The sequence below is a fragment of the Ananas comosus genome, linkage group 13 (genome assembly GCF_001540865.1).
Source record: "Ananas comosus cultivar F153 linkage group 13, ASM154086v1, whole genome shotgun sequence".
NCBI classification, from domain to species: Eukaryota; Viridiplantae; Streptophyta; class Magnoliopsida; order Poales; family Bromeliaceae; genus Ananas; species Ananas comosus.
Window position 1 is genome coordinate 3,336,790 of NC_033633.1, and position 23,086 is coordinate 3,359,875.

The 23,086-nt window shown below is 37.6% G+C and overlaps 1 long non-coding RNA gene across 1 annotated transcript; it reads right to left on the reverse strand.

The window, feature by feature from the left end:
- Positions 17,767 to 18,513, reverse strand: LOC109719130. The gene is made up of 2 exons (XR_002218622.1): positions 18,285 to 18,513; positions 17,767 to 18,097 (listed from the first exon to the last, which is right to left on the reverse strand). It is a non-coding gene; the product is annotated as an uncharacterized LOC109719130 (long non-coding RNA).

Below are 23,086 nucleotides of genomic sequence, written 5' to 3' on the forward strand. Positions count from 1 at the left end.
CTTCCTTCCCTTTTTTTTTTTTTTTTTTTCCTCTCCGACCCTCCTCTACCCGCCATTCCCATTGCCGCCACCAGCGACGAAGAGGAAGTGCTTCTCGGGCCGAAAAGCACGCCGACGAGAAAGAGGGAGAAAAATAGTTACACCACGGTAAGGACGATAACTGCGATAGAGGGCAAGGGAGAGGTCGTTACCTAAAAAAATTATAAAGAGAAAGAAAATAAGAATAATAAAAAATAAAAATAAAAAATATTTTTTTCCACAAAGAAGACTAAAGATCATAGAAGAGGGAAGAAGAAGAAGATAAAATTACACTGTTAAAATAAAATTACACTATTTTAAAAAAAATTGCACTATTTTATATAAAAGATGCACTCTTTGAGATAGAAATTGTACTCTTTTGGATGAGAGTTACACTTTTTTTGGACGAAAGTTGCACTTTTTGAAGAAATTATCAAGGCAAGATAATTACCAAATTACCCTCTTACCTACCCTAGTGTACCGGTACACGGGCCCATGTACCGGTACCAGATGACAACCCGAGAGTAGTCTGCGCGCAGCCCAATGCGGTGTACCGGTACACCATGCTGGCTGTACCGGTACAGCAAGCAGAGAAACTTGCTATTTGCAGATTTCCTTGCTAATTGTTGCTCTCACGTCGCACAGAGTCCGTTTTGCGTCTATTTCACGCCAACGCGACTCAGATTTGTCCCGACACTCTCCAGAGCTGTCGACAAGCCTCAACCGCCAAACACCAGGGATCTCACATAACAAAAGAACAAATGAAGAATCGATTTAAAGTTTTTTAAAAAAATTTTAATCTGTACCATTCTCTTGTTATGAATTGCACATTCCCACACCAAGTGACGCAAGTATCTAGGATGCTGTAATAGCGGTAAAGTTTAAATACATTGCGTTACTTTGTTAAGGCATATAGCTTATATGATAGTATTAAATTGCTAATATCATTTGTTCAGGATAATCTCGTCTACGCCAGGTGTAGGGATAAACCCTTCCCGCCTATAAGGACATTGAGTTTCTTTCCCAAAATACAACTACTTCTGAAAGATATGCATCTACCACTACTGTGGTCAGTGCGAATATATAATTGAAAGCTCCTCCGGGTGATCCCCTGGTGAGGCTGATACTCTTGTTGGCATTAGAATGTCAGCATGTAATATCTCACCGTGTCCATTCGAACCAGGGTCATCAGGGTGCGCTAGAAATGCTAATGATGATAGCGCAAATACCTCACGCTCCCCAAGCCCTCCCGTGCTGCGCACAACCGATGCAAAATGGTTCTGGCCACAGCTCTGGTGGTAAAAGAGCTCGATCTCTAGAGCGCAGCAATCAGCAACCGCAACATGCATCACATCAGGTGGACGCAAAAAAAAAATTGATCCCCGGGCTTCTGCGATGGCCGAGATGGTCGAGTTGGGAAAGCAAAAGCTTGATTTGGTGCGGCAACTATGCCACACCAAGATGAGCAGTCGCCTAAATATCCCATCGATTGACGCATGCATGAAAAGAGTGTATGGGATTACGGGGTTAAGTGATGATCACATCTTGGCTGTCGGTGATGCGTTCAAGGAAGATAAGAATCGAGAACTTTTCATGTCATTGAAGGACGACCTTGCTTTCAAGTGGGCAAAGCGTCAACTTGCGCAGGTAGTTATTTCCAGGGATATAGACAATTGGCGTAATGGTAGTTGGGGATATAGACAATTGGCGTAATGATATTGCTTGTAGTAGTGAATTATGTTGTATGTTGCTTTGGTTTATGTTTCCTCTAGTCTTAGTGTAACGACCCAGCCCACTAACAACAATAACTCGCTGGGCCCAACCACCGGCCCAAAATGCTTAAGCCCAGTTATTATTACTAGTATCTAAGTCTCTTATAAACCCAATGACAACCCCTTTTCCATCCGATGTGGGACTATTGGGGTGTCACAGACTCCCCCCGTTAAGGTCCTGACGTCCTCGTCAGTCCAATCACACACACAGCCCAAGGTCACTAGGCGATGTGAGACTCATCTCGCTAGCCTGTCATCCAGACCCTGGCTCAGCCGAGACTCGCCACACATATCCAGCTGGTGAACCGGCTCTGATACCAAATGTAACGACCTAGCCCACTAGCAACAATAACTCGTTGGGCCCAACCACCGGCCCAAAATGCTTAAGCTCAGTTATTATTACTAGTGTCTAAGTCTCTTATAAACCCAATGACAACCCCTTTCCCATCCGATGTGGGACTATTGGGGTGTCACACTTAGCTTTGCATATTTTCTTACTGTTTGGAACATTATAAGTTTGTGTCCTTTATATGTTTGTATGTATTTTTTATTTTTTACTATACTTATCTATGTACTCTCATGTATTTGTTATTGACAATAGTTGGATTTTGAAAGACAGTAATGGCCAACGCACTATATAAAATAATCTTTTCATCAGCAACCATAGCCACCGTTACGATAATATTAGATGACGATGATGAATCTTTAGAAAATATAATGCAACTTGAACTAGAATATGAATCATTTGCAAATAGAGTCCCCAAACAAAGGTGTCGAATCGACTGTTTACTGGACATCAAATATTGTGTGATATTTTGTCTGGTCATTATAAACGATACTACCATCACTTTCGTATCAGTGCAACTACATTTATTGCACTCCGCGATGCATTAGTAGAGAGGGGGTTGATAAGTAGCACAAGAAATTTGACTACTGACGAGCAGTTAGCCATATTTCTATTTGGCGTAGGCCATGGCGTGGCAAACCGGATTCTGGCGGAAACATTCCAACATTCCGGAGAAACCATCAGTAGATGAGTACATAATGTTGCCGTCAAGTAATACTGCCGTGTATCCAAGGATTCAGGATAATCCAAATTTTCATCCTTTCAACATAACCATGCACGCTTGTATATATAATACATTGGTGTATAAAAATATTTTATTACTACTAATATTTTTTATTTTTTTTTCAACTATAAAATGCTATTGGTGCAATCGACGGCACACATATTCCAGTAATGGTCAGAAGGAGCAAACAAGCACCATTTCGCTGTCGAAAAGGGTTTAGCTCACAAAATATGATGGCTGCCGTGTCATTTGATCAAAATTTTTTATTTATATGCACAGGTTGGGAAGGATCTGCTGCAGATATGAGAGTACTTCGATCGGCGTGCGAAGCAGGTGGTTTCGTTGTGTCCGAAGGTAGTGTTGCTAATTATTTCCCGCTCATTAATATATATATGAACAATATTACTGATAATTCTTATTTACTTAACAACTGGTAATTATATTATTCGCAGGCAAGTATTACTTAGTGGACTCAGGATACGCAAATACAAATAGATTTTTTGTACCCTATAGAGGAGAGCGTTACCATATTAGTCAATTTAACATAACACACGGGCCCGCGTTCATCGAAATTCACGAGATTTGTATAACCACCGGCATGCTCAATTAAGAAATGTGGTCAAGAGGACATTTGGCATTTTGAAGAAGCGTTTCAAAATTCTCAATGTAGCAACACCGTTTCCGTATAAAGTTCAATACTTGATTGCTATGGCATGTTGTACACTACATAACTTTATTCGTCGTCATCAAGCAAATAATAATATTTTTTCTGAGGAGCAAGATGAACCGGATGCTGAAAATGAAGGTGAAGAACGCGATTTAATTGGAGTAATTGATGACTCCCAAAATGGTGAGGATCTCCGTGCTAATATTGCAAACCAATTGTGGAGCAGTAGAACATTATTTTCTATAAATTTGATAATTGTATTGCTATTTGATAGAACTAAGTGCAGTGGTTGTATTGGTATTTGACTATTCTAAGATGATGATGTATGAGATGCATATGGTTTGTAATACTGGGTTATTTCTGCCTTTTATGGAACATGTATTAATGTTAGAAATTGTGATAAAATTTTCTTATTTGAATGTTGGTAGGTGGATCATGTTGGTAGATGTAAATGCTATCTAACTCTGTTATATACTTGTACTCTTTCAAACAGTTTTGATTGTATATGTATTTGTTGTTGATTAATGTGTTGTTATCTTTGTAACTGTTCGTTGATGTGCAGATTGACTTGATATATTTAAATATTTGTGTATTATATCGAATATCCGAATCGTAATGCTAAATTTTATCAAATTTCGCAACGTGTCGTATGAGAGTCATAAGTGAAGTACAAAAGTTGGGCGTACGCGTTGTGATGGTTAGAAGTGCTTATCGAAAGTAAAAGTGTTATCGGCACAAATCGGGTTTGAAATGGCATAACGGTAGTCACCTCTGCTAGGGGCTAAATTTGAAAGGTTGAAAATTAGTGGTTTTGGAGGGTTAAAATGCAATTGTTCATAAAATATCAAAATAGTTCATGAAATTTGAACTTAAGAAAATTTTAAAATAGTTGTTCCTAAATTTTAGGTATTTTCATAGTCATAAAAGAGTAGTGAGAAATATTTGGGTACAAAATAACGCTAAAATTAATTTAATTTTATCCTCAAAAATATTTGCAATGATAGAATTTTATATTCCAAACATAAACTTTTATTTCAATAGATTAATGTAAGGGTATTTTTATCTTTTTATATCTTTACCAACCACTATCCTTCTTATCCTACCTACTCCAACAAAAGACTGTTTTTCTTAATCCTGGACTAACTCCAATTCTCAACCAAACACAAAAATACTCTAACCCCACCTTAACCCTGAACTTAACCCTAACCCTGGAATAACTAGTTTTTTCTTAACCCCGAACCAAACGGTAGCTTAGGGTTTTTCCTTTCGTTCTTCTTCGCTCCTTAGGAATTAGGGTTTCGCTTCCGCCATGAAAGCGCAGAAAGCTTTTAGAGTATTCTCTTACATTCTTCTTCGCTTCTCAAGCATTGGGGTTTTGCTTCCACCATGCACACGCAGACAGGAAAAAAAAACACGCATATAACGGTTACAGTTTAAACACGCATATAACAGTTACAGTTTAGACAAGCATATAACAGTTACAGTTTCTAGCTTTTGTAGTGTTTCTGAGTTTTGGATAGGATTGGCTTCAGTATTATTGACTGGTCGACATCTCTGGAGAGTGTCGGACTGAGTCGGAGTCAATTATGCACGAATTGGATGCAGAATTGGACTCGGCGCACTCAAATAAGCAAAACTGGAGTTTTGCCAGATTCGGGCGCCCAGAACATGTTTAGGGTCGCCCAGAAACGAGTGTTGAATTTAACTGAAACTGGAAGCCAATTCGGATCCCATGTTCCGTGCGCCAAGAAGTGGGTCCGAAAATTTCACCTCGTGAATATCGCTTGCTTCGACGCGTGGCAGGGCGGTAGGTGAGTTCCGCCGGTGCCATTTACGGGCGCAGCACACCGCGAGCGGAGAGTCCGAGGAGCCCGGTTTGTGCAGTCGGGATGTTCTGGTCGCCCAGAACATGGTTCCGGGCGCCCAGAAACGCCCGTTTCTGCAGGGACAGTAGATTGCAAGCTTTGTTCTTGAGGTTCATCTGATCCTATTTTCACCCTATAAATAGCTGAGAAGTGTCCCTGGTGAGCTCTTTTCCTCCCTTCTTCACAGAGAAGCCTCTTTTAGCATCTCTACCCTCGGATTTGCCTCAAATTGCATCAAACTTCCATGATCCAGCTTGATGGAGTGCTGATTCTGTAGTTCTTCAACGACGACCTCCAGTGTTTTGGCTCGTGCGCGACGTAGGAAGGTCGGATTTCGACGAAACTTGATTTGCTGGATTCTTGACTTCCAGAGGAATCCACGGAGCCCTGAATTGCAGATTTTAGTTGAGGTTAGCTTTGTCGAACTGAGGTTTTCCTCTGCTGCTGTTGCTTTGGACAGAATTTGCCCATTTTTTTTAGTTTTCTTGGGGTGAACTTGGGAAGCAGGGGCTTTGTGGAGTTGAGTCACTTTCCCTATCACCCAGTACTGGAATTGGGACCCTTTTCACCTGATTTGGAGTTCGTTAGGTGAGTTTTGACATTGGAATTGAGATATTTAAGCTTAATTGCTATTTTGCTGAACTTCATCATCAACTGTTAGTATTTCAGCTCGTACTCGACGTAGGAGCATCGGATTTCGACAAGACTTGATTCGTTGGTTTCGGGACTGCGAGAGGAATCCACGAAGTCCTTACTTGTGGATTTTGGTGAAGGTTAGCTTGGTCGAAATCCATCTCTTCTCTGCTGCTGTGTATTTGGACTGAATTGTGGATTTTGATGTTGATAGCTTAGAGATAGCTTGATTTTGAGACTCGGACATTTTCAGTCGATCCAGCAGGTTGTGTCGCAGCCGAGGGAGTTCCGTGCTGCCAGGAATTTGCTCTTGAGGTGGGTGTATCATCGGTTTCGCTCCTAAGTGCATGTTTAGTCGACGTGTATAGTTCGATTTTTGTATATCATGCTTTAATTCATCGATTAGCATTTTGGACGTAATATGAATATAAAAGCATGCTGAAATGAATGTTTATATTATACATGTTGGACTTGAAATTTGACTTAGGAGAAAACCCGCATTTTTGACCCGTCATATGCTTAAACTACCAGATTTAGCTCTAGGAGCCGAAATTCGATTGTATCGTTGCAGTATTAGTGCGATGGATACCTGGAGTAGTTTAGATGACATTTACGCTCGTGCTGAGGTGCCGAGCTTATTTTTCAGCAGAGTGTAGGCTGTTTCGGGTCGTTGGATGCCGTTCGGGTTAGCGGTGGACCCAGATTCTTGTTTTGGTCACAGATTGTGCCGAGGGCACGTGGGTTTGGTTTGTAGACCTGTTTTGACCCTGTTTACTTGACTTTGGCTAGTTGGAGCCTGATTGAGCTCGACAGAAATACGCTGCATACTCGGTTGGGTAGTGCCCACGAGTGCCACTCCGGAGTCAGGCTTTGTGCTTTCGCGTTGGTGTCGCTTATGCCAGTTGGACTTGCTCTCCACGGACCAGTTAGGGTGGATAGAGCCTGATAGTCGCAACGGGCAGGGACGGGTGTATTCACAGTCCCGGAGACGGGTATGCTTACAGTCCCGATTGGATTGGGTCAGGTTGGATATTTTCTACATTTGGTTAGTATAGAGCATGATAGTGTAGTGTTTGATAGCGGTAGACTTTATTCCTGCATTTTACTACTATTCCTGCTCCTTCTGTAGATTAGTGGTGGACGATGTTGTTTTGGGCGGTACCACTGAGGACTACTTATTTTTACAGTAGTATTTCACGCCCAGTTGTTACCCCTGTTTTGCAGAGCCACAGGTTTCGGCTGCTGCGCCTTCCGCGGATCAGGATCGAGGCAAGGGCGTCGCGAGTTAGAGCCCTACCCAACGTGCTGAGCTAGAGGTGCCCCTACTGCAGGTAGATGTTTTGTTTTGAGTTTATGTACATAGTGGACTTAACTCGCCAGTGCGAGTAGCTTTGTATTTTGGATTTGGACTATGTATATGAAACTCAGTTTGTTTAGCTTCTGTATTCTCTAGCAGCTCTCTACTACTGTTCGTAGTAGTGTTGGATGTACAGGTACAGCTATCGCTTCGTATACAGGGGAAATTCCTTTGTATACGGCGAATTTGTCGGCGCGCCCGGGGAAAGTGTAAACCGGGGCGTGACAGCTTTTTACTGATTCATTATTTTCTTCTCATTCATATTCATCCAATTCATTATTTTCTTCTCATTCATATTCATCCGATTCATTATTTTCTTCTCATTCATATTCATCCGGGAACGCGAGCATCCGAGAGCCGGCGAGGAACGCGAGCATCCTCGGGAGGTGAGCTCCTCCTCCTGCTGCCCCATTTCTCACTCCGCTTTCTTACTTTGAGCTGTGTTGGATTTGGGGTTAGGGTTAGGGTTTCTTCTGATTCATCGAACAATGTGAGCATCCGAGGGGAGCCATGTGTCTAAGCGTCATCCTAAGCCAGGATCTTACTCTCCATGAGATTCATAGCTGTATTACTTCTAGCTTCCTTGTTCGTAGACAAAGCTGTTACGTTTTTGACCTAAGAAGTTTTTTATAATTTAATCCATAATAATTTTCGCATTGAACTAATTAATGTCTGTATTTTTTATTTATATTGAAATCATTTTGTTTTTGCTGTAGTTAACAATTTTCGTATTAAACCCATGAATGTCTGTATTATTTATTTATATCAAAATCATTATACTTTTGCTATAGTTAATAATTTTCGCATTGAACATATGGATGCATGTATTATTTATTTATATCAAAATCATTATACTTTTGCTATAGTTAACAATTTTCGCATTGAACCCATGAATGCTTGTATTTTTTATTTATATCAAAATCATTTTATTTTGCTGTAATTACCAATTTTCGCATTTAACCTATAAATGTTTGTATTGTTTATTTATATCAAAATCATTATACTTTTGCTATAGTTAATAATTTTCGCATTGAACATATGGATGCATGTATTATTTATTTATATCAAAATCATTATACTTTGCATTGAACCCATGAATGCCTATATTTTTTTATTTATATCAAAATTATTTTGCTTTTGCTGTAGTCAATAATTTTCGGATTGAACCCATGAATGTCTGTATTGTTTATTTATATCAAAATCATTTTGCTTTTACTGTAGTTAACAATTTTCGCATTGAACCCATGGATGTCTGTATTTTTTGTTTATATCAAAATCATTTTGCTTTTACTGTAGTCAACAATTTTCGCATTGAATCCATGAATGTCTGTACTGTTTATTTATATCAAAATCATTTTATTTTTCTGTATTCAACAATTTTCGCGTTAAACCCATGTATGTTTGTATATTTTATTTATATCAAAATCATTATGATTTTTGTTGTAATTAATAATTTTCACATTTAACCATGAATATCTGTATTGTTTATATATATCAAAATCATTAAGTTTTTGCTATAGTTAGCGAAAAACCCATGGATGTCTGTTTTGTTTATATATATCAAAATTATTATGCTTTTGTTGTAGTTAACAATTTTCACATTGAACCTATATATGTCTGTATTATTTATTTGTATTAAAATCATTATACTTTTACTGTAATTAACAATTTTCGCATTTAACAATTTTCGCATTGAACTCATGGATGTCTGTTTTGTTTATTTATATCAAAATCATTACGCTTTTGCTGTATTTAACAATTTTCGCATTGAACTAATGGATGTCTGTATTATTTATTTATATCAAAATCATTATGCTTTTGCTGTATTTAACAATTTTCGCATTGAACTCATGGATGTCTATATTTTTTATCTATAACAAAATCATTATATTTTTTCTGTAGTTAACAAACTTTGCATTAAACTCATGGATATCTATTTTTTATTTATATCAAAATCATTATACTTTTGCTGTAGTTAACAATTTTCGTATTGAACCCATGAATGTCTGTATTTTTTATTTATATTAAAATCATTTTACTTTTGTTGTAGTTAACAATTTTCTCATTGAACCCATGAATGTCTGTATTGTTTATTTATATGAAAATCATTATACTTTTGCTGTAGTTAACAATTTTCGCATTGAACCCATGGATGTCTGCATTGCTTATATATATCAAAATCATTATGTTTTTGCTGTAGTTAACAATTTTCGTATTGAATCCATGAATGTCTGTATTTTTTATTTACATCAAAATAATTATGTTTTTGCTGTAGTTAACAATTTTCGCATTGAACCTATGGATGTTTGTATTGTTTATTTATATCAAATCATTATGCTTTTGCTGTAGTTAACAATTTTCGCATTTAACCCATGAATTTCTGTATTTTTTATTTATAACAAAATCATTATATTTTTACTGTAGTTAACAATTTTCGCATTAAATATATGAATATTTGTATTGTTTATTTATATCAAAATCATTATGTTTTTGCTGTAGTTAATAATTTTCGCATTGAACCCCTGAATATCCATATTTTGTATTTATATCAAAATCATTATGATTTTACTGTAGTTAACAATTTTCGCATTGAATCCATGAATGTCTGTATCTTTTATTTATATCAAAATCATTATGTTTTTGCTGTAGTTAACAATTTTCGCATTGAATCCATAAATGTCTGTATTGTTTATAGTTGTTTGCGCCAATTCTTGGTTGTTGGGATTTTGTTATTTGAACATTGAATCTTGTCTCTTTTTTTCTAGCTTCAGTAATAGAGATGCAGCAGGAAAATAATCCTGCTGCGCAGTCCAACTCTAAGATCCAACTGCTGTTGTTGAGTGTCTCTGGCATCATTACAGCCAATCACCTTGCTATAGTAATTCCTTTTTTTTCTTGAATGTTTCTGAGCAAGTTTTCTATTTTGTCGAGTTGCTGTCACACGTGTTTGCGGCAATCTGCGCTACTAGCATCATACCCTACTTTAATGATGGTGAACCACAGAATTCTAATGAAATAAAACACAATCATTTCTACTCCCTCCTGTTGTATTCGATTGCCTCTTTTTTTCAAATGGCAATCACAAGAGCCGTAAAAGTTTGGAAGTCAAACTTGTTACAGTATGATTGGATAGTCTTTTTAGTTGGTGTTTGTACTAGTGCTATTATTCAGATTATTGAAAGCTGGATATTGTGCCGATACAAGAATGTGGAGGTGGAGCCAGATATTTATCGTTTTGTTTGCTAGGTCATTTTGTTTTTAATTCTGATTGCCTGATATATCTTAAATGACTTTTTGTAGATGCAGTTAGTGGATAGGAGAAGGGTACTTCAGATTCCAGGAGCATTTTCATTATATTTTCTTTTTCCTTTCTGTTATTTTTTGGCCAATTTGCATAAAAAATCCACTAATTTTATGTTTTTGCAAAAGTGGGTCACCTTTTTCGTTTTTGCAGATTTGGTCCGATTTTTCAACAAACTGACCAAAATACCTTTATACCTTTTACTCTCTCCTTTTTTTTTTCTCTCGTTCTTTTTTTCTTTCTCTTTCCAGAGAGTGGCGGAGGCAGAGGCGGAGGCGGAGGCGGAGGCGACCCGCTTCGGTTTTGTCCAGCGCATCCTTACCTTCGCCCGCACATCCCTCGCCTTCCTCGCCTCCGACCCTGCCGAGGCCGCGCTGCGACTTTTTTTTTTTCCCTCTTCAACTCTCCTCCACCGCCTCCGACAATGACGCCTATCTCATCCACTCTCGCCCTTCTCGCCCTTTCCATCTCCCTCCTCCTTTGCCTCCTCCGCCGCCTCCAACGACGATGCCTCTCCGCTGACATTGGCGCCGCGGAGGTCGCTGCGGCCCCCGCAACCTCGGAGCGGGGGATCTTTAGTGTCACGCCCCGAACCCTGCCTATTTGGTCGGGTTCGGGCGCGCCAACAGACCGCCGAACGGACAGAGTCTCCAATGTACATCCTAGGCATCACAATCAAGACAATTCACGATGTTCCAACTAGGAATAGAATTGAACATACAAATTGCATAAAGAAATATCAAAAACATAAATACTATGCTATTACAAGCATTCAACTCACATGCATCTTAACATATTACATTTTTATTTACATTCAACTTCCAAATTACAATCTAGTTATTACAACACTTAATACAAGCTTGTTTTTTTTTTTTTTTCATTCTATACCCCTAAGCTAGACCACCCCGAGGTACCACTATCTCTGGTCCAATAATAGGGCGCTATCTACGGAGCTACGCCCTTTCCTCGCGCCGCCGCGCCGCTCGCGTGTGAATCTGAAATCCCCAAAACGATATGGGGTGAGAACTATATAAATATAGTTCTCAGTGGGTATGGCCACCCAAGGGAAGAGCTTGACCCACAAGGTCCGGAGGAGGCACTACAATTATGTTAGTGCAACAAATATCCATAGATATTTATGCAATATTAAATACATGACTATGCCTCACGAAATGCAATATGCAAATTCGTGCCATAAGTAGATCAATCGATACTACTTTCAATCACGCTATCCATAGCTCATGTCTACTAGCTTTTAAGGTTTCTACTTCCTTAGATTCGTGCCATAAACCACTTACTCTTAAGGTTTCATCTACTTTAACCAAGCTAGCCACCCAACTTGGCATCGAGTCAATCCAACGCGGAATACCGCGTAATCTGCTGCATCCACAGCCTACCGCACTCCTTGACTTAGCCATCTCGCAGCGAAATCGTCGCACACGTCCAGCCATCAAGTCAACCGGCGGCATAATCCACAAACCGGCTTAACCATCTGGTGGCGAAATCGTCGCACACGCCCAACAATGGTTTAGCCCCGGGCGGCGAAATCGTCGCACACGCCCCACACCCACTCTTGGTGGCAATAAGTCCTAGGATTTCGAAATTCGTTTTCCACATCTCAAGGGTAGTCAACCACCCTATGCTGTCGACCTATCTAGGTTCGACCCATGCACATCCCAGTGGTCCTACTACCACTATATTTCACCATTTAGGTTCAACCACGCTAAGTGTCACTACATGTCGTAACCTAGTTTCAATGCCACACTAGGTTCTATGTCATTTCCACATAGATCTCGACTCTAGGTTCACTTGTTCAACCTATGTTCTATGACACTAGGTTCATGTCTAACCTATGTTTAATAACACTAGGTTCATGCCACTCGATCTACTTGACATGCTAGTTGTCCACATCGAGTATTCATAGATCTCATGTTCTAATTTTCCAATGTCGAGTCCTCTAATCACCCTTGAGTTTTCGACCCATGTTCAACTCATACGAATCAAGCATATTCTACAACTTGCCAACATGCATATTACCTTTAACATAATCCACAATATATCAACATGCACATTCTTTCTAGCATATTCTCATGATGCTAACGTTCAAATACCATCTAGCATAATTCTCATAATGCTAACATGTATTTACCATCTAGCACATTTATAATGCTGTCTGCGACCACGAATGACGCACCTCGCACGATTGATCTTATTTTGATTTTCCCCGTGGGGTAGTATTCATGATTCAGATTAGTATTTAATTATATATATATATATATATATGGTTATCAGGTATTGTGGATTCATGGCTTCCAATAAACGCAAGCGTCTATTGTTAATTACCCCTACAAAGTGTTAGGGCATCTTCGATTAAGAGACCTCTGTAATGCTGAAATAGACTGAAATAAAATGTGGATTTTATAACATAATCCATTATATAGTTACATGGCTTAACCAGGGGCATACCCCCAGTGTACATGAATGAATATGACGGTTGATTGAACTTGATTTTGAACCAAAGTATATGATCAGATTGACTTGATTAGGCTCCATATGTTTCAGTGCTCAACAATATTGTTCACCCTAAGATGAGGGATTGATTAAATTCCATGTATATGCATTGGGACTTAATCGGATTTGATTCAAATTAAACCCTAGTTAGGTGCATTAGAGTTTGATTTGATTAAATTGGTTTAAGCTTTCATCCTAAATGTATGTGTTAGAATTAACCCAAATATTTCGAATTAGACTCTAATTCGATATCTTGGAGTCTAGTGTAATTAAGCCCAATGCTTATATATTAGAGCTTAATTATGTCTCACATTGAGTGAAATATTAACTAAATCCTAATTATATATATTAGGATTAGTCAAAACTTGATTTAAATTAAACTCTAAGTGTATGTATTAAAGTCCAATTTGGATTCACCATGAGGTGAAATATCAACTAAATCCTAATTATATATATTAGGATTAGTCAAATGTAATTTAAATTAAACTCTAAGTGTATGTATTAGAGTCTAATTTAGTTTCATTTGGGTTCACCATGAGGTGAAATATCAATTAAATCCTAGTTATATATGTTAGGATTAGTCAAAATTTTGATTTAAATTAAACTCTAAATGTATGTATTAGAGTCTAATTTGGGTTCACCATGAGGTGCAGGATGGCTAAATCTATTTGTATTAGAATTAGCCGATTTGATTTAGATTAACTCTAATTATATATATTAGAGTTTAATTAATTTAATTGAACTCTAAATATGTATATTAGAGTCAAACTAAATTCGAGTTCACTCTAAGGTGAAGGATGGCTAAATACTAAATATATATATTAGGATTAGCCGAAATTATACATATTAGAGTCTAACTTGATTTCTTATGTTTGAACTCTAAGTATATATATTAGAGTCCAATCGATTTAATTATTTTTATCTTAGTCATATGTACTAAGATAAAAAAAAAACGATTTGATCAATTCTAAGCATATATTTAGAATTTGATCGAGTTTGAATATGGTTGTGGTTTGGCTCTAGTTTTATATGCTAGAGAATTGGGTTGAAATAGTTTGTTTCCAAAGACTTGGTATAGAGAAGAGGTTGGATTAGGTTGTGCATGATTGAGGTTAGGTTTGGACTTTGATTTGGTTATTATGGTATAGGTTTCATGTATGGCTTGTCAAATTTGGATTGGATTGGAATTAAAGATTGGGTTCAGCTTGGATCAATCTGGAATAAATGATTGGGTTGGGTTTATATTTAGTCTTGACATAAACTTGGGCTCATTCGGAGATATAATTAGGCTGGGTTTATATTCGGCCTTGGACATGAATTTGGGCCCATTCAGAGATATAATTAGATTGGGTTTGGGTTTTGTCTTGGACATGAACTTGGGCCCATTCAGAGATATAATCTGGTTGGGTTAGGCTTAGATGTGTAGATTGGCCATTGAGTTTAGACTTGGGCTGAGTTCAGGTCCGTAAAGCTATATTTGGATTCAGGCTCAATGTGAGTTAGATGTAGGCTTATATGATATGGATTCGGGTATGGGCTAAATTCAGGCCCATGTAGTATAGATTCAGGTTGAGGCCTGAATTATATCTAAATTTTGGATATGGGCTCGGGCTCAATTCAGGCCTATATGACTTAGGTCCATATTTCTTTGGGTAAACTATAGAATTGGGCCCAGATTTATGTTTGGGCTGAACCTGAGTGGTTATGTTGAGCTTGGGTTATGAGATTTGAGGTGAGTATGGGCTTGTTCCATACGAGATTTTGAGATGGGAATTATTTAGGATTTGTTTGAGATCAAAATATTTAAATATATTGTTCAGAATCAAATTCATTACTTAAACATTTCAAATGTTTTTTTTTATTTGTCAAATTCTCAGTCATGAATCACATAAAATGTCCAATGCGATTAAATCTCAATTTGGTCTAATTTGACCAAATCGAAAGATTCGACTTTGGAAAGAATATTAATCGGTAATCCGACTAATTTTCTTTTGTCTCTTCATTGTAGGAGAATTAAGAGAACACATTTTTTTCTCTTTATCTCCTTTGAAAATATAAGACAACAAAGATAGATAATTCTTCTTTGTCTCTTCTACATTCATGGGACAACTAAGGTGAAAAAATCCCTTCCTTGCCTCCTTTTTTTGTAACAAAGCTCCCTCTCTCTTTCATAAATAGAGAAGTAATCTCTTTCTCTCTTTTGATAATATAATTTTTTTGCAAAGAGAAGAGCACTGCTCTCTCCCTCTTTCGATGATGCTATATTTTTTATAAAGAGAAGAGCACCGCTCACTCTCTTCTGATAAGACATATTTTTTATAAAGAGAAGAGCACCGCTCTCTCTCTTTATGTATAGATCGGGTTCACCGTCAAAAGTACATCTTAGGCATTTCATCAAATAATTGGTAGGCATGATTCGTTGGCGCCAACTCCGTCAGAGCAATATCCTAGGCGTTTCATCAAACAATTGGTGGGCGAGGTCGTCGGGCCTCAACTCATTGCCATTCCGCAGCATCCACCGCAAGCACCCGTCAACCGTCAATGAGAATGCGGAAGAGCAGGTGGTTGACGACGTTAGCGACGGGGAGCCCGCACTCATCGTCGAGGCGCTCGGCATCCCCGGCGTAGAGGAGGGAGAAGACGAGGTGCGATAGGGTGTGGGCTGAACCCGCGGGTGGCGGCGCGGCTGTCAGCGACGATGGTCTCCGCATCGAGCCCCACTACGAAGCGGTTGAGGCATTGGCAGTGTATGCGTGGCGCCTCCGCGACACACACCTTGGTGTCCGCGCCTGATGAGGTCACTGCCGTCAAGATCTCATCGGGGCTGTTTCGACCGCCGCCGATCCGATCGGGCTTCCTCTAGTTTCGTTTAGGAATTTCATCGAACAGGTGGAGGCCGCGGTGTGAAGAGGAAACTTATGGAGACGCGGCGGAGCTCGGTGAAGCTCGGCGGGGGCGCTCAGTAGAGCTCGGTGGAGTTCGGAAGAGATGCGGTGGAGAAGTGGCGGAGCTTGGTGGAGCTCGGCGGAGGCGCTCAGCGGAGTTCGGTGGAGCATGCGCGGGTCGCGCGTCGCCGCAGAGAGGAGGAAGGAGATAAGCTGTTCTCGCGGGAACAGCTCCAGGAGCTTCCCCAGGTCCTCGTCCTCCTCCTCATCGCCGTCGCCGTCATCGTCGTCCGCCGCCGCGGGCGCGTCTTCGGGGATCGGGAAGTACAGAGTTTGGCGCGGGGTTTTGTGGTCGGAGGAAGCCGGACTGCATCCAAAGAGCGCTCATGAGGGCCGCCGAGAGCAGGTCGACGGCGGGGCTGGAGGAAGCGATGACGCTGTAGACGGCGTCGGCGAGCATGAGGAGCATGGCGGCCAGCACAAGGAGCGCGCCGCGGCCCTTCTTCTCGAAGAGGCCGACGTGTGCGAACTCGACGACGAGGCGGCGTTGGAGACGGCGTAGTCGGCGAGGCGGGCGATGCAGAGGGGGTCGAGCAGCGCCCAGGCGGACGGCGGGTGTGCGTCAAGGAGGCAAAGGCCGAACGTGGGTGGAAGTCTTTGCGGAGGTCATCGGAGAGGCGCCCAAGCTCCGCCATGAGGCACGCAACATCGTCGGCGCTCCCGAGGAACGCCCTCGTGATGGGGGCCAACCTGTTCGTAGCGGAGGCCATTGCCGTTGACGAAGGCGACCGGGATCTTCCCCGCTGCCACACGTATCCTTACCCTCGATCGATCGATCTCGATCGATGGATCCGGTGGCGGCGGAGGCGTCGAAGGCCGAGGAAAGCGAGAGAGGGAGGAGCCAGGGAGTGAGCGATCGATTTGGGGCGTTAATAGAGAGTGTCGGTGCGAATTGGGGCGTTAATGGTGAGAGAGAGAGAGAGAGAGAGAGAGAGAGAGAGAGAGAGCTTTGTCATTGATTGATGCTACATCAATGGAAAAACTACCTTTTTTTTTTCTTTCGTGAACAGGGGAATAGTATGGGTTTTTCTTTCGTGAACAGGGGAATAGTATAGGTTTGAGAATTCAAAAACTGTGTCTCTCCTTTTGTTTCGAGAGATATTTATGGGCTGAATTACAACTGCTTGGAATTTTCCCTCTCTTTTTTTTTATTTTATTTCTTTTTTTTTTAGGATGTGCGTATAGTGGGGATTGTGGGGATATGGGAAGTTGGACGTGGGAGATTTTTTTGACAGTCGTGGGATCATGGGTTCATGGGTGTAACATTACAAATTATTCCCTTCACTTTGTTTATATTATAGTTTAGTTAAAGTAACAAGATATTATACGCTTAAAATGGAGCATCTTGCAAATATCTGAAAGGAAAAGGACTAATTTGCTATTTGCCATACCATTCATGCCTACGAGAACATCCCACTTTTTGTAATCTATGCACCTGGTGCATGGATTAACCTATGCACCAGGTTCAAAATTTGAACTCAAATTTCTCCATGCACCTAGTGCATGGATCATCTCATACACCATTATTCAAATTTTCTCTCTTTTTACCCTTTTTTCTTTCTCCTTTTTTTTTCTTCTTCTTCCTTTTTTTTTATGCTTCAACAAATGCCAACATGCACACACTCTCTAGCATATTCTCATGATGCTAACATGCATATATTTTCATCCAAGATAGTCAATACATAATGTCTCATACATTTACACGGCATCCACCAACGCATTCATTCATGAAATTAACTACCATTATATGCATCAATGATAAATCTCACTTCACTTCGACATGGAAGTGAGCTAAATATTTCGGTGAACACAACCCATCTCGTAACGCTATCCGATTGCTTGTAGTCACTTGCAATCGGCCTCCTGCGGCACACGTGATCCGGTTCGGGCCGAACTCGCAATCGATCGCCAACGCCCGTCGATCCGCAACCTAGAGTTATTTGGGACACTTCTCTAACCTTCAATTAGAGAAATATAGGGTTCAATTATGTCTAAACCCCCAAAATCCCAAAAAACTCCAATTCTAACCCTAGTCTCTACACATGCATCAAATATCCCAAAATCCATGGAGAAAATATGCATAAGTACACTAGGGACTACTAGAATGCTATTCATGAAGGATTTATCCAAATCCAAAAAGATTACCAAAATGCGCACACCGAGACGGAAGCACGCCGCTCAAACGGGCGCACGAGGGCCGGAAACGTCGCCTCCCACGCGTTCGCAAGGTCCTTCTCCTCCAAGCCTCCGAATTTGGGAGATGGATCTAGAGAGATGGAAGAGGTATCTAGACAGAGAGAGTTTCTCTCACTAGAACCATGGGTGAGGTAGGAAAAATGGCTGATGGGAGAGGAAGAAGAAGATGGCCCCCTCTTATTAGTCAACTTTCTCTAAATCACCAAAATGCCACCAGCCCGCCTGGGCCTTTTCGGGCTTCGGGGTCTGGACCCCGAAGCCAAGGTCCGGACCCCGTAGGTCCAAACAGCCCAGCAATTTTAAAAACTTAGCCAATTTTCAGCAGTTTTCAGCTTTAGTCCGTTTTGCTTCGTTTTCGCTCGTTTTCGCTCCGTGGGTCTCTGATTCACTTCTAATCGTACCGAGACCCCCAAAACACATTTTTAAGCGTGTCTAAATCATCTTTTCATTCACGCTTCGCCAGATTCCGACCACAGTCCAATATAGCTTTTCGGGTCTCGTTTTCGTACCCAACGCGCACCGAAAACACCCGAACGTACCTGAACTTCACCGGAACCATTCTAATAGCTTTCCAAACTAACATACACCATAACCTCATAACTTTGGAAGTTCGCTATGTTACATTTAGCAGCGTCGTCGCCGGCACCGTGGTCGTTGACGGAGAGGCGTGACAAAAAAAATTTATAAAAGTGGAAAAAGAAAAAAATAAAGAAAAAAAATTATATAAAAAAGAAGAAGATGATGAAATTGCACTCTTAAAATAAAATTACACTGTTTTAAAATAAATTTACACTGCTTTAATAAAAATTGCACTATTTGATATAGAAATTATACTTTTTTAGAATAGATTTTACACTCTTAAGGCTAGCGTTGCACTATTTAGAAAAATTGTGCACTGTTTTTTTTCTTTTCTTTTTCTTTTTCTCTTCTCATTCTTCTTATACAAAGCGGAGAGCTCCCCATTCCGGGTAACAAACAAACAAATTAGTGTCGGGACAAATTAACTAATATATAGGACAAATTAATTAGTATTGGGACAAATTAACTAATACATAGGAATATTTTTGAAAATGTTTGACGCATGCAGAGGGCCGACCTCGACGAGCCGATTCGAGGCGTGGCGGGGACGGAGAGCGGGGCTCGTGGTGTTGGTCGACGGCGCGCGCGGGGGTGCAGGGTAGGTGCTGCTCCTGCAGGAAGAAGAAGAAGAAGGGTGGGTGCTGCTCCTGCAGGAGGAAGAATAAGAAGAAGAAGAAGAGAAACAGAAAAAAAAAAAGAAAAAAAATACTGCAAAAGTTTTTTTAGTATGTACTACAAATTTGAAACCTTATGGAGTATGATAGTTATAATCAATTTGTTTTTTAAGTGTTTTTTTTTTTAACTTACTGAAAGTTGTGGTGGTTTAAAAAAAAAAGGGTTAATTACACCGGTAGTTTCCCAACCTTTCCACCAATTTTCACTTGAGTCCCTAACTTTTTTTTTTGCAATTGAGTCCCTAACATTTTAATTTTATTACAATTAGGTCCCAATCGTTAAAAAAACAGTTAAAATAACGGAATCACCACGTCAGCGTCTATGTGGCAACCTTTTGCATGTCAATTTAGGTCCCTAAACTTTACACATTTTTCATTTTAGTCCCTAAAAAAAATTCAAAATTTTAAATTTAAATTCAAAAATAATATTAAAATTAAAATTTTAAACTAACGAGAAATTAGAATTTTAAATTTGAATTTAAAGCTGAATTAAAATTTTGAATTGAAATTCAAAATTTAAATTTAAATTTTTAATTGAATCTAAATTAAATTTTAATTTTAATTTGATTTTAAATTTTAAATTTGAATTTAAATTTTAAATTTGAATTTAAGATTTAATTTCAATTCTAAATTTGAATTTAAACTTCGAATTCAAATTCACATTTTGAATTTGAAATTTCAAATCGAAGTTTGAAATTAAATTAGAATTTAGAATTCCAAATGTGAATTTGAATTTAAAATTAAAAATTTAAATTAAATACAAAATTGAAATTTGAATTCGAATTTAAATTTGAATTCAAAATCAAAATTTAAATTTAAAATTTAAATCTTAAATTAAATTTTTTTTTTAATTTATAAATTTAATGGGTTAATTACACCATTGGTCCTCAACCTTTGCACCATTTTTCAATTTCGTCCCCAATCTTTTTTTTTCTTTTGCAATCCCTGACACAGCACCACTGTGGCGCTGACATGGCGCCTCCGTGGCGCTGACGTGGCATTTTCTGTCAATTTTAACGGTTGAGACTTAATTGAAATGAAATCAAAAGATTAGGAACTTTATTGCAAAAAAAAAAAGGTTGGAAACCAAATTGAAAAATAGTGTATAGGATATGGACCATTGGTGTAATTAACCCAAAAAGAAAATAAAGAAATGATGTTTCCATACAACTCCAACAAAATAATAGATTAATTAAAAATAATTATTTTGTGAAATGAACTTCAGAGTCAAATTTAGAAGGTCAGACTGAAATCATAATCAAAATTACAATTTTTCATCATTTTATTTTTATGAGCTTAATTAACCCAAAAAGAAAATAAAGAAATGATGTTTCCATACAACTCCAACAAAATAATAGATTAATTAAAAATAATTATTTTGTGAAATGAACTTCAGAGTCAAATTTAGAAGGTCAGACTGAAATCATAATCAAAATTAAATTGTAAGAAATAATAATTTGTAGTTAATTAAGCTCATAAAAATAAAATGATGAAAAATTGTAAAAAGTGCTATTGGCTGTTCTTTAATACAACACTCCAAAACTAACTGAAATTCGTATCGATATCTCTGCATGCTCTATTTAATAATATAATTTATTTGCAGTTTTATTTCTAAAAAATTAAAATAAAAGTTATAATGATGATTAGAGGAACTGAAACTAATCTTGGGTATCAAATTTGGAAGCAAATTAATTTTTTATGAGACAATATGTATGGACACGACATTGGACCGATTTGCAAATGCCGTCAAGGTGAGGGATGGTGGTGGAAATTTGCCAAGTTGATCAGTAAAAATTTTGCTTGTATATTTCAAAAGAGGTAGAAATCATAAAAAAACAAAATAATTTTAGTAAAAGATAAAAAAATGATGTGACAAGTAAAAGACGATGGCATTAAATCAATGTGGAGGGCGTAGACGCACACCCTATTTCAGAATGTAACAGCAATATTGTACATCAATTATTATGCTATCTCTTTTGCAACCCTTCTCTCACTATTCGCTAGGGAGTGTCATGCAGACAAATGTCGGTCACTATTTTGTTTGACTTTATCGTCCTTACGAAAATAAATTTTTGATCCAAAAATAAATTTTTGATCAATAAAGCATTTCGCAATTCTTTTTAAAAAAAATTTAATTTTGATTTTTGAAATCAATTTGGCTGATTTTCGAGATTCCAAGTCAAAATTAGCTAATATTCACTTCTTGAAATCTGATTCTAATTTTAGATTCGAAACTTAATTTTAATTTTAATTTTTTATTTTTTATTTTATATTTGAATTTTTAAATTTTAAATTTTAACATTAAAATTTTAAATTTAGATATTAAATTTTAAATTTTAAGTTTTAAATTTTAAATTCAAAATTCTCAATTTCAAACTGCAAAATTTTAAATTTCAAATTTAAGATAAAATTTAAAATTTGAAATATAAAATCTAAAATTATGAATTTGAATTTTCAAATTACAAATTTAATATCTTTAAGTTTCAAAATTTTTAAATTTTTAGTTTAAATTTCAAATTTTAATTTTAAATGTGAAATTGAGAATTTAAGTTTCGATATAAAATTTTAAATTTTATAATTTTATATTTTCAAATTTCAAATTTATATTTTAGATGAAAACATCAAATTTTTAATATTTTTTCTAATTTCAAGTTTAAATCTTATAATTTAAAATTTAACTCATTTGAAATTCATAGTTAAATTTTTTAAATTTAAANTTAATTTTAAATGTGAAATTGAGAATTTAAGTTTCGATATAAAATTTTAAATTTTATAATTTTATATTTTCAAATTTCAAATTTATATTTTAGATGAAAACATCAAATTTTTAATATTTTTTCTAATTTCAAGTTTAAATCTTATAATTTAAAATTTAACTCATTTGAAATTCATAGTTAAATTTTTTAAATTTAAAATTTAAATCATTTTAAATTCATGTTGAAATTTTAAATTATTTTAAAATAAAATTCAGTAAAAAAAATTATTATTTGTAAATAGTAAAAATTTTGGCATACAACTTTATAAAATCACAATATAAAAATGGTTTTCCATCTAAATTTAGTTAAATGCTCTATTGTTTTTAATAAAAATTAATTTTTCAAATCAAAATTAATTTTGTAGAAAATTATTTTTCTAATCAGTTAAACCGAATGGGCCCTCCGTCTCAAACACAAATCGAAGAGGAAACCCTGTACTCTTGTCATCTTCATTGTCATCTTCACACGTTTGAAGCTACAGGCTTTGGTTGAGGGCTCGAACAGCTTCCAACTCCAAATATAGATCTAGAAACTGTTAGAACAAATACCATAAAGAAATCTGATTGTGATTAAAATTTAACTAATTTTAATCAAAAAAACAAATCAAACTTATAGATAAACACAAATATTTCAATAAAAATTTGATTTTATCTGGAAGCATGTGAGACAGTTCCCTAAGACGTATTCCCGTCTTTACGTGATTCTGTCGGAAATAACACCCTAAGGTACGACCGGAATTCCT